The sequence below is a fragment of the Bombus pyrosoma genome, linkage group LG1 (assembly GCF_014825855.1).
Source record: "Bombus pyrosoma isolate SC7728 linkage group LG1, ASM1482585v1, whole genome shotgun sequence".
NCBI lineage: Eukaryota > Metazoa > Arthropoda > Insecta > Hymenoptera > Apidae > Bombus > Bombus pyrosoma.
In genome coordinates, this window is record NC_057770.1 from 10,778,138 (window position 1) to 10,791,186 (window position 13,049).

At 37.3% G+C, this 13,049-nt stretch overlaps 1 protein-coding gene across 8 annotated transcripts in view; it reads left to right on the plus strand.

Moving 5' to 3' along the window:
• Window positions 1-13,049, plus strand: part of LOC122565560 (glutamate receptor ionotropic, kainate 2) — a 290,846-nt gene that overhangs the window by 25,241 nt on the left and 252,556 nt on the right. The window contains exon 1 of one of the 8 annotated variants that reach the window (XM_043734190.1): window positions 1,973-2,098. The exons of the other annotated variants lie outside the window; for them this stretch is intronic. The gene's annotated coding sequence lies outside the window, so the exon portion shown is untranslated. Of the gene's footprint in view, window positions 1-1,972; window positions 2,099-13,049 lie in introns of those variants that run through there. 8 annotated transcript variants of the gene reach the window in all.

The window sequence follows — 13,049 nt, forward strand, 5'->3', positions numbered from 1 at the left end:
AGATTGTTCCTCGTACATTCTAATTGTTGAAAGTGAATTCTGGTTACATTGTTTAGATTAAAAAGCATTTTTCTTTTTCTAATTTTTGTATCTTATTAATAAATTGAAATTATTACGTTACACCGAGTTTTATAATCGATTGTGTCTCATTTTTGTAAAAAATGATCTTAATCTTTTGCACTCGGAAAACATTGCAATATCCCTTTCCATCAACTTGATAATCAGAAGTACTTACGAAACAAATTTGCTTTAGTAACATTTTTTATGGTAAGAAGTATTAACTTTTATCATTTATATATGTATTACTAAATCATATTATTCATCACACTTTTAAACATTATATTATTTATAAACAATTGTCTGAATTACATTTTAAAGAGTAATCATGAGAAAAAATTCATTATACATCCTAATTAAAAAATTGATAAAGTACCTTCGACAACAAAATGTTCATTGAAAAAATCAAGACGAGTCCTTGTCATTATACCATTTTCATATACATACATATATATACATATGTTTTTGATGTTTTACTCCTTCCCAAATATAATACTCACGATACATATATGAACTGATGATGTTAGAATATTTTTAAATACAAAGTTCGTGCCTAATAATTTTGTAAACTGGATACATTACAAGATAGGACTTACATGACACTAAAAATATTGTGCGAGCACAAGTGATGTACTAGGTGCAAGGGATTAAGGTAATTCATACAAATATTACTTACTTGATAAGAAGACTGAAGAAATTGATTGAAGAACATTCTCCTTTTTTTTTACAGCACTTCTTCATAACAAAACACACACAATTATCCACGAAAATACCACAAAACATCACAAAAACGCCATGAAAAGATCTTTCAACAAATCACATGTTATTAAGCCTTGTAATTGGCGTTAGAACTATCGATACCCTTCGGCAATCGAAACAATCACTTTCCGCAAGCGGCCACTAGGTGCCACTATCGCAGGTATCATTACGAATTTCAAAGGAATCACAGAGCTCGTGCAAATTCGTCTATTTTCGTTGCTGCGATCAACATACACACGTTTAATTCACCGCTCAGTCAGCTCAAGTCCATCAAAACAAACTGAGTCGTATTTTGCTTTATCAGTCTACGATTGTGTACCTCGTGCTGTTGCGTACAATATATATATGTATATCTTCACACGTCTCGTTGACCGTAATATATTATGGAGTTTCGTATACTTCATATGAATCGCGACGTGCAACGTACGATGACATTCCAGTACACTGTGTTTCTGTATAACTTTATCATTTTCTCGTGTCTTGTGTATAATAGTGTTGTTTAACGACCATATGCTGGCGGTACCAGTCACGAAGATGTTTTAAATGGAATTCGCAGACAACGAAGGTGGCGTTGCTGTAGCAGTTTAGTTTCCCGCGAATTCTCCGGCGACAAACGATAAGGATATTACTGTGTTTATCGCAAGAAGTACTCTCGGTTTTGTTTTACGACGACCATTAACCCATTTACGAAATTAATGTGTAGAACGTTATGGAAGATGTTTCAGGTCACTCGTAATCCCTAAAGGGAGTAGCACGATGGCAAATTTGGAAAGTTGACGACAGTGTAAGTGGATTAAAGAAACCGTTTCACCCGTTTTGCCCAGAGAAAGTAATTGTTTTAACCTGCCGCGTGACTGGTCGTTTCGTAACTAGAAACGGGGATAACTAGACGTCGCGTCGGTTCACGGAACGTTAGAGCGTCATTGTTCGCGAGCTTCGTGATCGTAAACGCTAGTTTTTTGGCTTCACCCTGCTCGTAACGTTACGCCATGCCCCAGTAACCCGGACTCTTATACACTGATAGCTGATTGGTGACGAGTCTCAGCATCGATTGGCTCTCTCTGCACTAACACTATCGCGAACATAGCAGAGTTCGTGTGTGTAGGTGGATGCGGCTATTTGAAATTCCATTCCATCTTTCCCTGCTTCTTACTTTGCACGGGTATCTACTTCCGTTAGGATTACGATCCCTGACAGGAAAGTTTTCGCATTGGATAAGAAGGAGACAGAAGTAATTGAGAACAAATACCCGACGAAAATATTCGACAATATTCTCCGATGAGTAAGTTATACTTTTCATAAAAGTTATGTCTAATATGTTATAATATACTTAACCTTTAAGTACAAACTTGACTCTCAGAAGGGTATCAATTTTTATTTCATTATCACAATCTAGTGATAAATTTTCAAAGTCACTATTTAGTTAAATTAGAATTTATTTACATTTCTTTAATTATATTCATAAAGGTATAAAATTATTTGAATTATATGTATGAAATATTATTACTTTTCTTTCTTGAACAAACCAGTTATATCAAAATGAACCTTTATGACGCAGAATTAATCAATAAAGTTACAAAATATGTATGATATTTATGATGATTATAAATAACTAGTAAATGATCTACTCAGAAGTCAAATTGATCAACTGCATCTAATTTAAAGTTTCTTAATTTTAATATTAAGCTGCATGATGACTACAAGTATTTTAATACTTTAGAAATGAAGCGATTACTCCCGATTGAGTTAATCTAAGAGAGTAAAAGGGAGAAAGAGAGAGGGAGAGTTTGACTTTTAGATGGTACAAATATTCATGGCAATAATAAAAATACAAACGCCTGTAGTTAAAGGTTGATTTAACTTTTTGATTCGTTATGCGATAATAATCGTAGTTATAATATACGGGAAAAATAATATTTTCTCACATACTATTTCCTAGAATTTAACATTGGTAGAGAGAAACGTTGTTTCCTCATGCTCCTAAAGTTATTTCAAAATCACTTTGTGCGTTTTAAATGGAATCTGAAATTGAGGGGGAAAAAATATATGCTTCAAAGCAACTTTCGGCTGTGTACGAAAGCAAAAGCTATCGAAATGGACTAGAAGCGAGATGCTTAGTACTTTGTTTATTCAGAAAACACGTTCAGTGTTTACACGCTCCATCCTAAAATATAGATATAGTCTGTTAAGTCTCGTTAAATTTATTTTCTTATGTACTTGTAGGTAATCTAAAGCTTCTCGGCGTTTGTTTTATTCCCTTAAACATGCACGCCATGTTCTATTACTTATATAAGCGGAAAAAGAATGTGCTAATCCGATTATCGAGCTAAAACCACTTTACTCGATTATGTCATCCATCTTAACGGCATAAGTCAGAAGAATACCCTTTTATCATGTTCATAACTCATTATCTACTTTACCTTACTTTTATTTTACAACATGATATTTTACTAAATATATACATAGTATTTTACCAAAAGCCATTCCATAAGTAATGTTGGCTTTTATTTTACATGTTCAATTTGCATAATAAGATCAAACGAGAAAGTACTGCAATTTCTAGCTGGAAGTAGTAGAATAATATACTACAATAATTGGAAAAATTACCATGTTATCTATATTAAATGTTTTATAGATCCAGTGTCAACAGACTTTTACTACCTTTGACATCTTAAAATCATATATATATAATCACAATATTACTTATAGAATTATCTATTATTGTATACATATGTTATACATATCATAGACAATTATATTTTACTCTTACACTTTGATTCTTCTCATGCCAGATCCTTTTTTACTAACACTTGTTCGCGATGCGATAACCAGCTATCGACCTTCTCTCCCCCCCCCCCCTCCTCCTCCACCCAACTGTTCGTTCTCGTTTCTGCTTGTCACTCTGGGAGTAGAATAGCTATGTTTTCTCCTTTTTTTACTTCCTCTCGCGACAAGTACAAAGCGGCCCTATTAAGCCATAACCCGTCGGCGACGGTTTTACGTCTGTTTTGCAATTCCTGTAAAAAAAGAATATGGATATACAGAAAAATACTGCCGGCAGTTTCGGGAAATTGCGGAGTGAGAAGGGTGTGGGAATGTGAACGCCTCGTGGTAGATAGTTTATCGTGAATTTATCGAAATAGCTTTCAGCTCGAAACACCTTCTCGTGTTTAGAGCTTTTTCTCCTGCTTTTATTATTGCCGACCCTTGAAACCCTTGTCGACCATGGATGATTCCTTCCCTTCAGGTGTAAATCCAGTTTTTCGCGATCGTGATGACGTGTTATAGTCGCGATAACGCGAAAGATCGTCGCACCGAAGCGAAATACGGAAAATATGCATGTGCATGAAAATGCGACTTCGCTGTCCGGCGGTTTCATGAATTCTAAAGGGCGAGAGCCGAGAAAAGGGTCTAAAGAACATACGTTAAATAACACGTAACGAGAGTATAAGAAAGGGGCGAGAACTGTGAAAAGGCTCGTTGTTTATGCTCTTTTGAACCATATATTTCAATGAAGACACTAGACATTAAAAAAGGGGAGTTGGAAATAATCGTTGAAAATCTCGTAAGCGAAACGCACGAAATTTTCAAACCGTTTCGTTGAAATTGCTTTTTCTGGGCTCACGAACAAAATATGAACTGTTATAATTTTTGTTAGTTAATACGTTTTATATTTACCGAGGAAAATGCTTGCATGAGAGAAGAGCGAATATAATTTTGAAAAGCAACGCAGTGTGTATAACAACACTGTGTGTAGAACACGCTATTCAGTTGGGGCAATATTTTGTACGTTTATTTCCGATGTATATGTCTACTTGCACACATTGTGTTTATTATGTATTTATTATTTTACATACTGCTTAATTAGGTCCAAGTATATTGAATTTCGTATCATTTAATAGTGCTTTCATACAATTGCGAAAATTTCATACTATGAAAATAAAATTTACAGAATCTACCAGAAGGACATTTTATTGGAAAATAAAGAAATCTGCAAATACATTTTGTAGCTACTACGTGTATGTTTTTACGTAATTCTACTAATTTATTTGTTTTAAAAAATTCATCTCGAAACGTCTTTTCTAAGAGTTAGAAAGGGAAAAACGTAAAGAGTTAAATTCCTTTCAATCCTTTTTTCATGATAATAGATACTATTTGAATGTTTGTTTAATCCAAGATCAGGCATTGAACATTGTATTTACAATAGCAGGAGTTTCTACTACAGTTTCCTGTCGGTTAGGATCGAAGGTTAAGTCAATGCATTATATCACGATTTGCTGTATTCAATAGGGACGAAGGGTCAAGTTCGATCTAAAGTGAGAAATTTATTTGCTCGTAAAAGAGCAATGAGAGAGTCGTTCTCAGTCGTTTTGGTTTTTTTCCCGAATGAAAAGGTGTGAAGAATGCGTTTGTAAACTCGCGACACTTGTCAGCTGTTCTCACTTTTCTGTGGTTGAATTGTGCTTACCTGAGATGACAAAGAAACGCGGCTAGGTGGCTTGATTCAGCTCGTGGGAACATTTGTTATTTTGTAACATCTTTCTCGAGAAAAACACAAGGGAAACAGCAGAGTTTCGGATGAATTGATCTCTCTCTCTTTGAACGGAAAATTATTTCCTATCGACGAATACTTTCAATCATTCTGTTGATTGGATACGTTATATACAGCAGTTCGTAAATAAATATGCGCTTTAACGACCGTTTAGTGTATTGTTTGCATATGTTACACTTAGTTTCGATGTTGAATTAGATGCTTAACAAGTATTACATTGCACATTTTGTAATTATTAGATGCTAATTAAACATTTTACCTGTGATTAAAATGTCCAATATATGCAGAAATGGGAATGTATGGGTGAACGTTTCCATTAACCATAAGCTTGCTACATTTAAAGAAATAACAACGTATCTCTGTATCGCAATATGGTATAATGTGTTTGGTGCGATACGCAAATGCACGGTAAAGTTATAATGACCAAGTCTGTCGTATGGCAATGAAGGGATTGCCAAAGAGCACAAATCGAATTCGTTGCCTAATTTATGGACTCAACAAACCATACTGATACCAGCTTACCGAAAGCAGCATAGAATTGCATAGGAAATTATTCGACTACGAAAGATCCAATTGTATCGTATAAACGCAAAATCGTTTTCCTTATTACCGCATGTTGACAATTCATTGTTGTTTGATGTTTCTACGCAAATCTAATCCTTTCTGTTTGTTACGAGCGTTCGCGGAGAGACGCGATCGCGAGGAAACGCGTCAGCGAGAAACGTAAATTCTCGCTATGATTTTGACAGTCGACGCCGCGAATCAGTCGTTCCCCTGTTTCGATTAGGATAACAGAGGTGGTTCAAATGATTGTAACATTGAATTAACAGGGTTAATATAAGTTTCTATTTTTAACAATATTTAAAATTATACTTAACATATACGTTACAAATGATTTCTTCTTTTTTACGTGGAGGAAATCCGCTCGGACGCCAGGCCGCTTCTGGGGAAAGCGGCGTGGTAGTGTCGGACTCCAACCGGCTAAAACCTCCACGATGACCGTCCCTGATGCGATCGAGGGAGGCCCGGGAACCGCTACGAGCAACACACCGAACCCCCTCACCGCGCACAATGATACATCCCCTCGTGGCGCGGTGTGCGGCCATGTCACATCGCGCCTCTTCGCCCGAGCCGCCGTGCAAGGCAGTCTGGTTCCCCTACCGGACTGCTTGGCGGCCCCGAGGCGCTGAACTGTCAGCGCCTAAGTTTGAACCTCACCGGCGGGCGCGGCGGGCCTAGCGCGCCTCGCCGAAGCGCGTCGACGGCCTCTGCCGCGCCCTCGCCGGCCGATCCTCTCGGGGTGGGAGTCCCGCTCCCTCACCCTCTCCGCAGCCTCCTTCCGAAGCAGTTACAAATGATTTAACGATGATACAACTAGTTTATTATTATAATTCAACTCGACTTTATAGTATTTCTCGATGTATTCGTTTGACTAAGTGACCATGATTCTATTTCTTTGAACCTCCCAACGCATTCGGTTTGACTCTTCGCATGATACTGATTGCCCTCCGATTTTTTCCTTTGTCTTCTCTTGGAGACGACCCCCACCACGCTCGGGTTTCGCGACCGTTTGCGCCTATGATATGTATGCCATCTTTTTTGTGTAGGTAAAATAACGGACCGAAGGCGAATCGATGTTTTTTAGAACTCGCCGCTTGACAACAACTATGCGCTTATCGCTACATTGTGTATATTTCGCTGGTCATGTAAGACGATCTGTCTGCGACACTGTAGTACCAAGAGACAATTAGGAACACGGCCTATAGTGAGCCTCGGGGCGTAACACTGTTGCTAAGATATACGAAAATAATAAGAATCCAACGTGGCGTATGAAATTTAATTTAGTCTAATTATCAAGATGCTCCGCTCTGCTTCTTATGCACGTATTTTTTTTCTTTTATATCCTCTTCGTTCCTAGTATGAGATAGAAAGGTAACAAGAATTTTGAATGTGAAGAAGAATCCATGTAATCGGCGATACGTGTAAACCGGAAATATGAACACGGAAAAATGGTAGTACTATAAAGTTCGTTTCTGGATTAATCCCGAGATTAACTTCAGCTGGAGATACTGGTACCGTTACGTGCCAAAGAGAAGGTGATACAGGAGATTGAACGTCCAGACTAATCTCGTTCGAAATTAAGCGGCTTATCTGTCCTTGATTTAGTGTCCGTTTTCAACCACTTAGTAAATTCTTTGTGAGAAAAGTTCCTGTGTCACCAATGGTGTTGAAAAATTTACACACCCGTTTCCTATGATGTCCTTCACATTGTTTGTCCCACGAGAGAACTTCGAACGTTTAAAACCTTCGCTAACGAACAGTTCTATAATCTTTCAATCCACCAATCAAACTGTTATTTCTCTTTACCGTGTTCTTCAAATTCGACGAAAAATTGTTTGATATCGTTCGTCTATGATATTCTTTCCCAAAAAAGAATATATAAACATCATATTGGAAGAATTGAAACTCTTCGAATCCTTTATAAAATAGAAACTTGTTATTTGAAACAATATTAATAAATGTTTGGACAGAAGTGAATCACTTTGTGATTCGAAAAGGTGGAAAATATTGAAAGTTTTGAATGATTCTAATTCAATAACCCGGGACTGTAGATAGTATTCAATTTTAAAACTGGAAATGATTGACGATGGAAGCGTAAAAAATGTTCCAAAAAACGATTAAAATGAAAAAAACATGAATAAATATATAATGCAAGAAGGAAAACAAACTTCTGCTCATATGTTGTCAAAATAGAAATCGATTAAATTCCCAAAAACTGTACCGGCATAAATTATGCATAAAGATAAAAAATTCCGAGTTGGTCATTTTGCTCCGGCAATTCTACTATTAATTAACGGATATTTCATATGTTATGGATCAGTGAAATATTAAAGAATATTAAACGAGAAGTATTTCATGTGACAATATTTTTACAGTGCGTCGATTTTCGATATAGCTTTATCGCTTGTATGTATACCTTGTATGTTGCGGAACATTTAAGTATACCTGGCTCTATACGATTAATTCGTAAAATTAGTTTCGCTGTCACGTTTGTGTAGTTTTTTTTTTTATGTACAATGATTATTTCTGGGTATTTTTGCAAACAACACGGCTGCTTGATTCTTAGTCATTATGAGTGCGTCAGGTCAAATAATTCTAGGTATTTTATGCACTCAGTCCGCTACGCTTGAAATGTACGTATATAATTTGATTGGAAACTGTCAAACAATAGTGGCTACATATGCGAATGTGCATGTATGCACATAGGGTGGATCTATTGTTCGAATCGCAACAGATCTAATAGGTGAGCGGAATACGTATATGGAATTACATTATTTCTGGGACGATGTTTGCGTATGGGGTTCGTTGAAGATCATCGATATATCGTATGCGAAATAATACCAAATAGCTCGAAATACATCGGAGGACGCTAGTTTATGATTTCTGCGTGGGATTATGTGGCAATGAATGGCTGAAGACCGAATATTGCTGGTTTAGGAAAATAGATTATTGCTATAGCTTGTGAGGAATTCTGCTTTGCATCTCCTTCTCAGTGGCTTAATTATCCCAAACCAGTCTGTACAATCTTTTGTCTCGTATCCTAGATACTGTAGATAATTTTGTTTATTCATATATATAAATAGAGTTTGCATGTATTAGAGTTAGTAAAATTCCCAAAGTGAAAATATTAAAAAGTATTGATCCAGAGATTGTTCGAACGTTTTAAATGCAAACTGTTTTGTTGCTCTGCGTTTGCATATTTTTTAATTGATAAACGACATACTGTAATACATATATAAATAAATGTACATTAAATGTATAGTAGCGTTTTGTCGATACAAGGTTTTATTAAAATTTTTCCAAACAGGATACAGATATATACATGTCGGGATAGCGTTATGATTAGAGTTGGGGTGTTACGACCGTTCGCGGAGAGACGCGATCGCGAGGAAAGCGCGTCAGCGAGAGGCGTAAATTCTCGCTACGATTCAGAAAATCGACGCCGCGAATTAGTCGTTCCTCTGTGTCGGTTAAAATGACAGAGGTGGTTAATTGAGATTAACACTGAATTAACAGGGTTAACAAAAAATGATATATTTGACAGTATATATATAAAAAACAGTATAATGAAGCGCCACAAATTATTTGAAAGATGATGCAGTTAATGTGATATAATGATTCGACTTGACTTTACAATGTGTCTTGTATTTGATGGATTAGACGACTTGTGTTTTGTTGGAGACTTTTAGTGCATTCCGTTTGGATCCTCAATCGAAACTGATTGCCCTTTGATGGGCCCTTTGTGTTCCATGGGAGACGATCCCCACCATGCTCGGGTCACGCCACCGATCACGCCATTGGTCACGCCATGATCACGCGTATCACCTTATGAGTGTGTTTAAAATAACGAAACGAATCGACGTTTCTAGAACTCGCTCTGTTTGATGTTGGCCGCTACATTGTATATTTGTCGGGCTACTTGAGACGGTTCGCTCGCGATACTGCGATGCCACGAACGACGGTTAGGAATAACGGCTTATGGAAAGCCTCATGGCGTAACAGGGGTTAAGAGCGTGAAACAAATCTTCGTTGTGATTAGACATTGTCGTTATGCAATAAAGAAGATATTGACCAGAGCAAATATGATTGTTACAGATATGGACAAGTAACCGTGGTAATTGGATACTCGAGACGCTAATGACAATGATCCTAGGTTCGATAACGAATCCGCGGTCAACGGGATATCAGATGTATGTTCTCACAAAATCTAAGTCCGACTCGTGGAATATCCACTGATCATAAAGACGTTATTCCTTCTCGTCAATGAGATCGCACGAAAGAATGACTTTCCGTCGCGATGATGCCACAGAGGAAAACTATGACGGGGTGTGTCTAAGGGCACGAGATCATCGGATTCGTGGAGTGATGCCTCCGTTCAGAAGGTGAGGGAAATTGACGTTGCTGTTAATTGGTCGGTGGTTAGAAAAGGATGCTAGCCACCCTTGAGGGAGAGAGTTGCTAGCGAAAGCGTCGTACGTGAGAAAAGAAGATTTCTGGTATCCCTCCGCAGTAGGTGACAGATTTAGGGGCTGCGAGGACTAGGACTATTTGTCCCTTTGAAGAACCTCAGCTCAATAAATTCTAAGATTTATAGCGGGTCCTTAGGCTAGCTGAATATGTACTGTGGAGATGCATCGACATCTGGTAATCATCTTGTCCAAAGAATGCGGTCTTTGTGTAGCGAGCCACGGGACAGAATCCGTCGGAGTGTTTACTGTCGCGTGCCGCTGCTATATTTTTTCAAGTAGAGCTATGCGGTTACTCTATGCCTTTGTTTAGGTAAACGTTTATCCCTTGACCGCGGCTACGTTGGCGACTGATTGTCGCCTCGAGTCCAAGCTCATTGTTACAAATCTCGAATAAACACAATCGGATTGAATGACAATTGTTTAATTATGGCTATGGTAAAATCTGGATTACAATATTACGAGATTTTCCCCAAGTTCCGAAGAGAGGCTCCGGTGTTCTTTCATCTCCAACATACACATATATATTTAAATAAGCAATATTATATTATTATTAACGCTGTAATTCACACATTTGCTAGTAAATTTCATGCGATTTTCGGCGTTAAATTTCGGCGATTTTACAATTTCTATATCAACAATTTATATCACTTGGATATTTATGATAATAACCATTTGATACATTCAAACACGTAGCATGAAATAGTTCAACATAACGGGGCTAATTAATTTGCATCAAGTAAATTACTGAACAATTCGTAGTATTTGCATTGTTCTGTTTAATCGTCTGTAATATCGTGTCTGTCAATTCAACAAATCATCGATCTTCTTTCTTGCTTTCAAAATTCATTAACACATATAACATTTTACGCATATGAATTACCATTATTGCTAAACAACATTGCCATTTTTATATTTAACACTCTGCGATTATCTTGCCATCGGTTTTTATTCACAATTATTACGAATAACTAATGCTAATAACTATCATCCGTCACTGTCAACCTCACGATTGAGCACAACGAATGGAGATGTCTGATAGTATCATTTCATGTACCGAATGGATGTGGGAATAATACTATTGGATTTTGACACGGCACATATCGGCCATAGATCTATTCTTGCATAGGGCGAGCGCGTCCTCGAAGTTTTGCAACTGATAGGCGGCTGATCGATGACTCGATCGATAGCCATTATCCGCCTTAATTCCAGGTAGTCGAAAGTTTTTATTCGGATAAGGGCCATCATGAACAATGGATGCACAAGTGGGATCAACGTAGCTCGATATTTGCATATCGATCTTGGTTGACTGTAACCGCGTGGAATACTTAGCCATAGTATTAATAACTCTGATGTAGTTTTATGCTAATATCTATTAAAAAGTACTTATAAAGACGAGTTTAAGAAGTTAAATAGGTTTGTCAAGAACGTATGAAGAACGACGGTTAACGATCGTCTACAAAATGACTATGATATTTTTGCGACAGGTAATATCTTCCGAAAGTCATTTATCAAATCTGACTTAAAATTCGCTGTATTAAAAATATGGATTTCTCCTTTTCTTCTTTTAAGCGAGAAATATACTTTAATTATACGTTAGGAATAATAAATTGCAAGTAATTCCGCAACGTTTACATCGCGTTTCCTAATTAGAGCACTAACGTTTCTCTTAGCTATCACGGAAGCAAATTGTTCCTCGGCACTGTTAATTCTTTAACGTTGTTCCAAGCAAAAGGAGGGTTCTTACATTGGAACGAGGCGACGTCGTAAGAAAGACTTCTTTAACATTTCTCTAACTCCAAGTCCGCGACTCGAAGTGAAAGTATGTTGCGAAACAGCGCTCATCCTATGAACGTGATGAAATTAGGAAGCTGAGGTATATCCCAGATGCGATGCGACCGTCGTCCAGTCTTTTCATCTCCGCCACCTTTTTTCCCCTTTCGCCTTTCTTAAATCAACTCTTTTTCGCCTCGCGTTGTTTCATCTCTGTCGAAAAATTCCGGGCGGAACGTCATTGTCATGCTTCGCGGACATCCTTTTCCCACCTACATCTTGCGCTGTACGCTTATGTACAAATGGAAGGAACGTGGAAACGGGTACAAGTACGTTCAAAAGCTTCTTCAGCTTGGCGTGTCCGATCTTTCATCGTAGAACCTTTTTTCTCTACCATTACTTACTTCAAAATAACATGATCACAATAGAAATTATTAACGTAAGAAAATATAGCAGGATATTTGGATAAAATATCTTTTATAATATCGCGAAGGAAAATTGGATTTTCAACATATTTTATTATTATCCTACTTTTTTAATTACACAAAGAATGTAAAGTAAAAAGTGTTACGGAAAAATGACCTAGATATTACATACTATCGTTACGCGAAGCAAAATTGCAGAGTTTTGTCGCAAATGAAAGTTGTATGTGTAGATGCCATCTGAAACAAACAGTGTAAGTCGCTATATAGAGACAGTTGTATTTTCCGAGTGGATTGTACGACTACAGGAGAGTTCTAGCGCCAACTAACATTCAACCCTATTCGTATCCTACGCCATCGTCGACGGCGACAAATACGTCGAGCTTTTTTTTGCGAAGCACATCATCATTCCGCTAGCCATCCACGGTTCCATTCGTATATACTTGTATGTACCTTTCA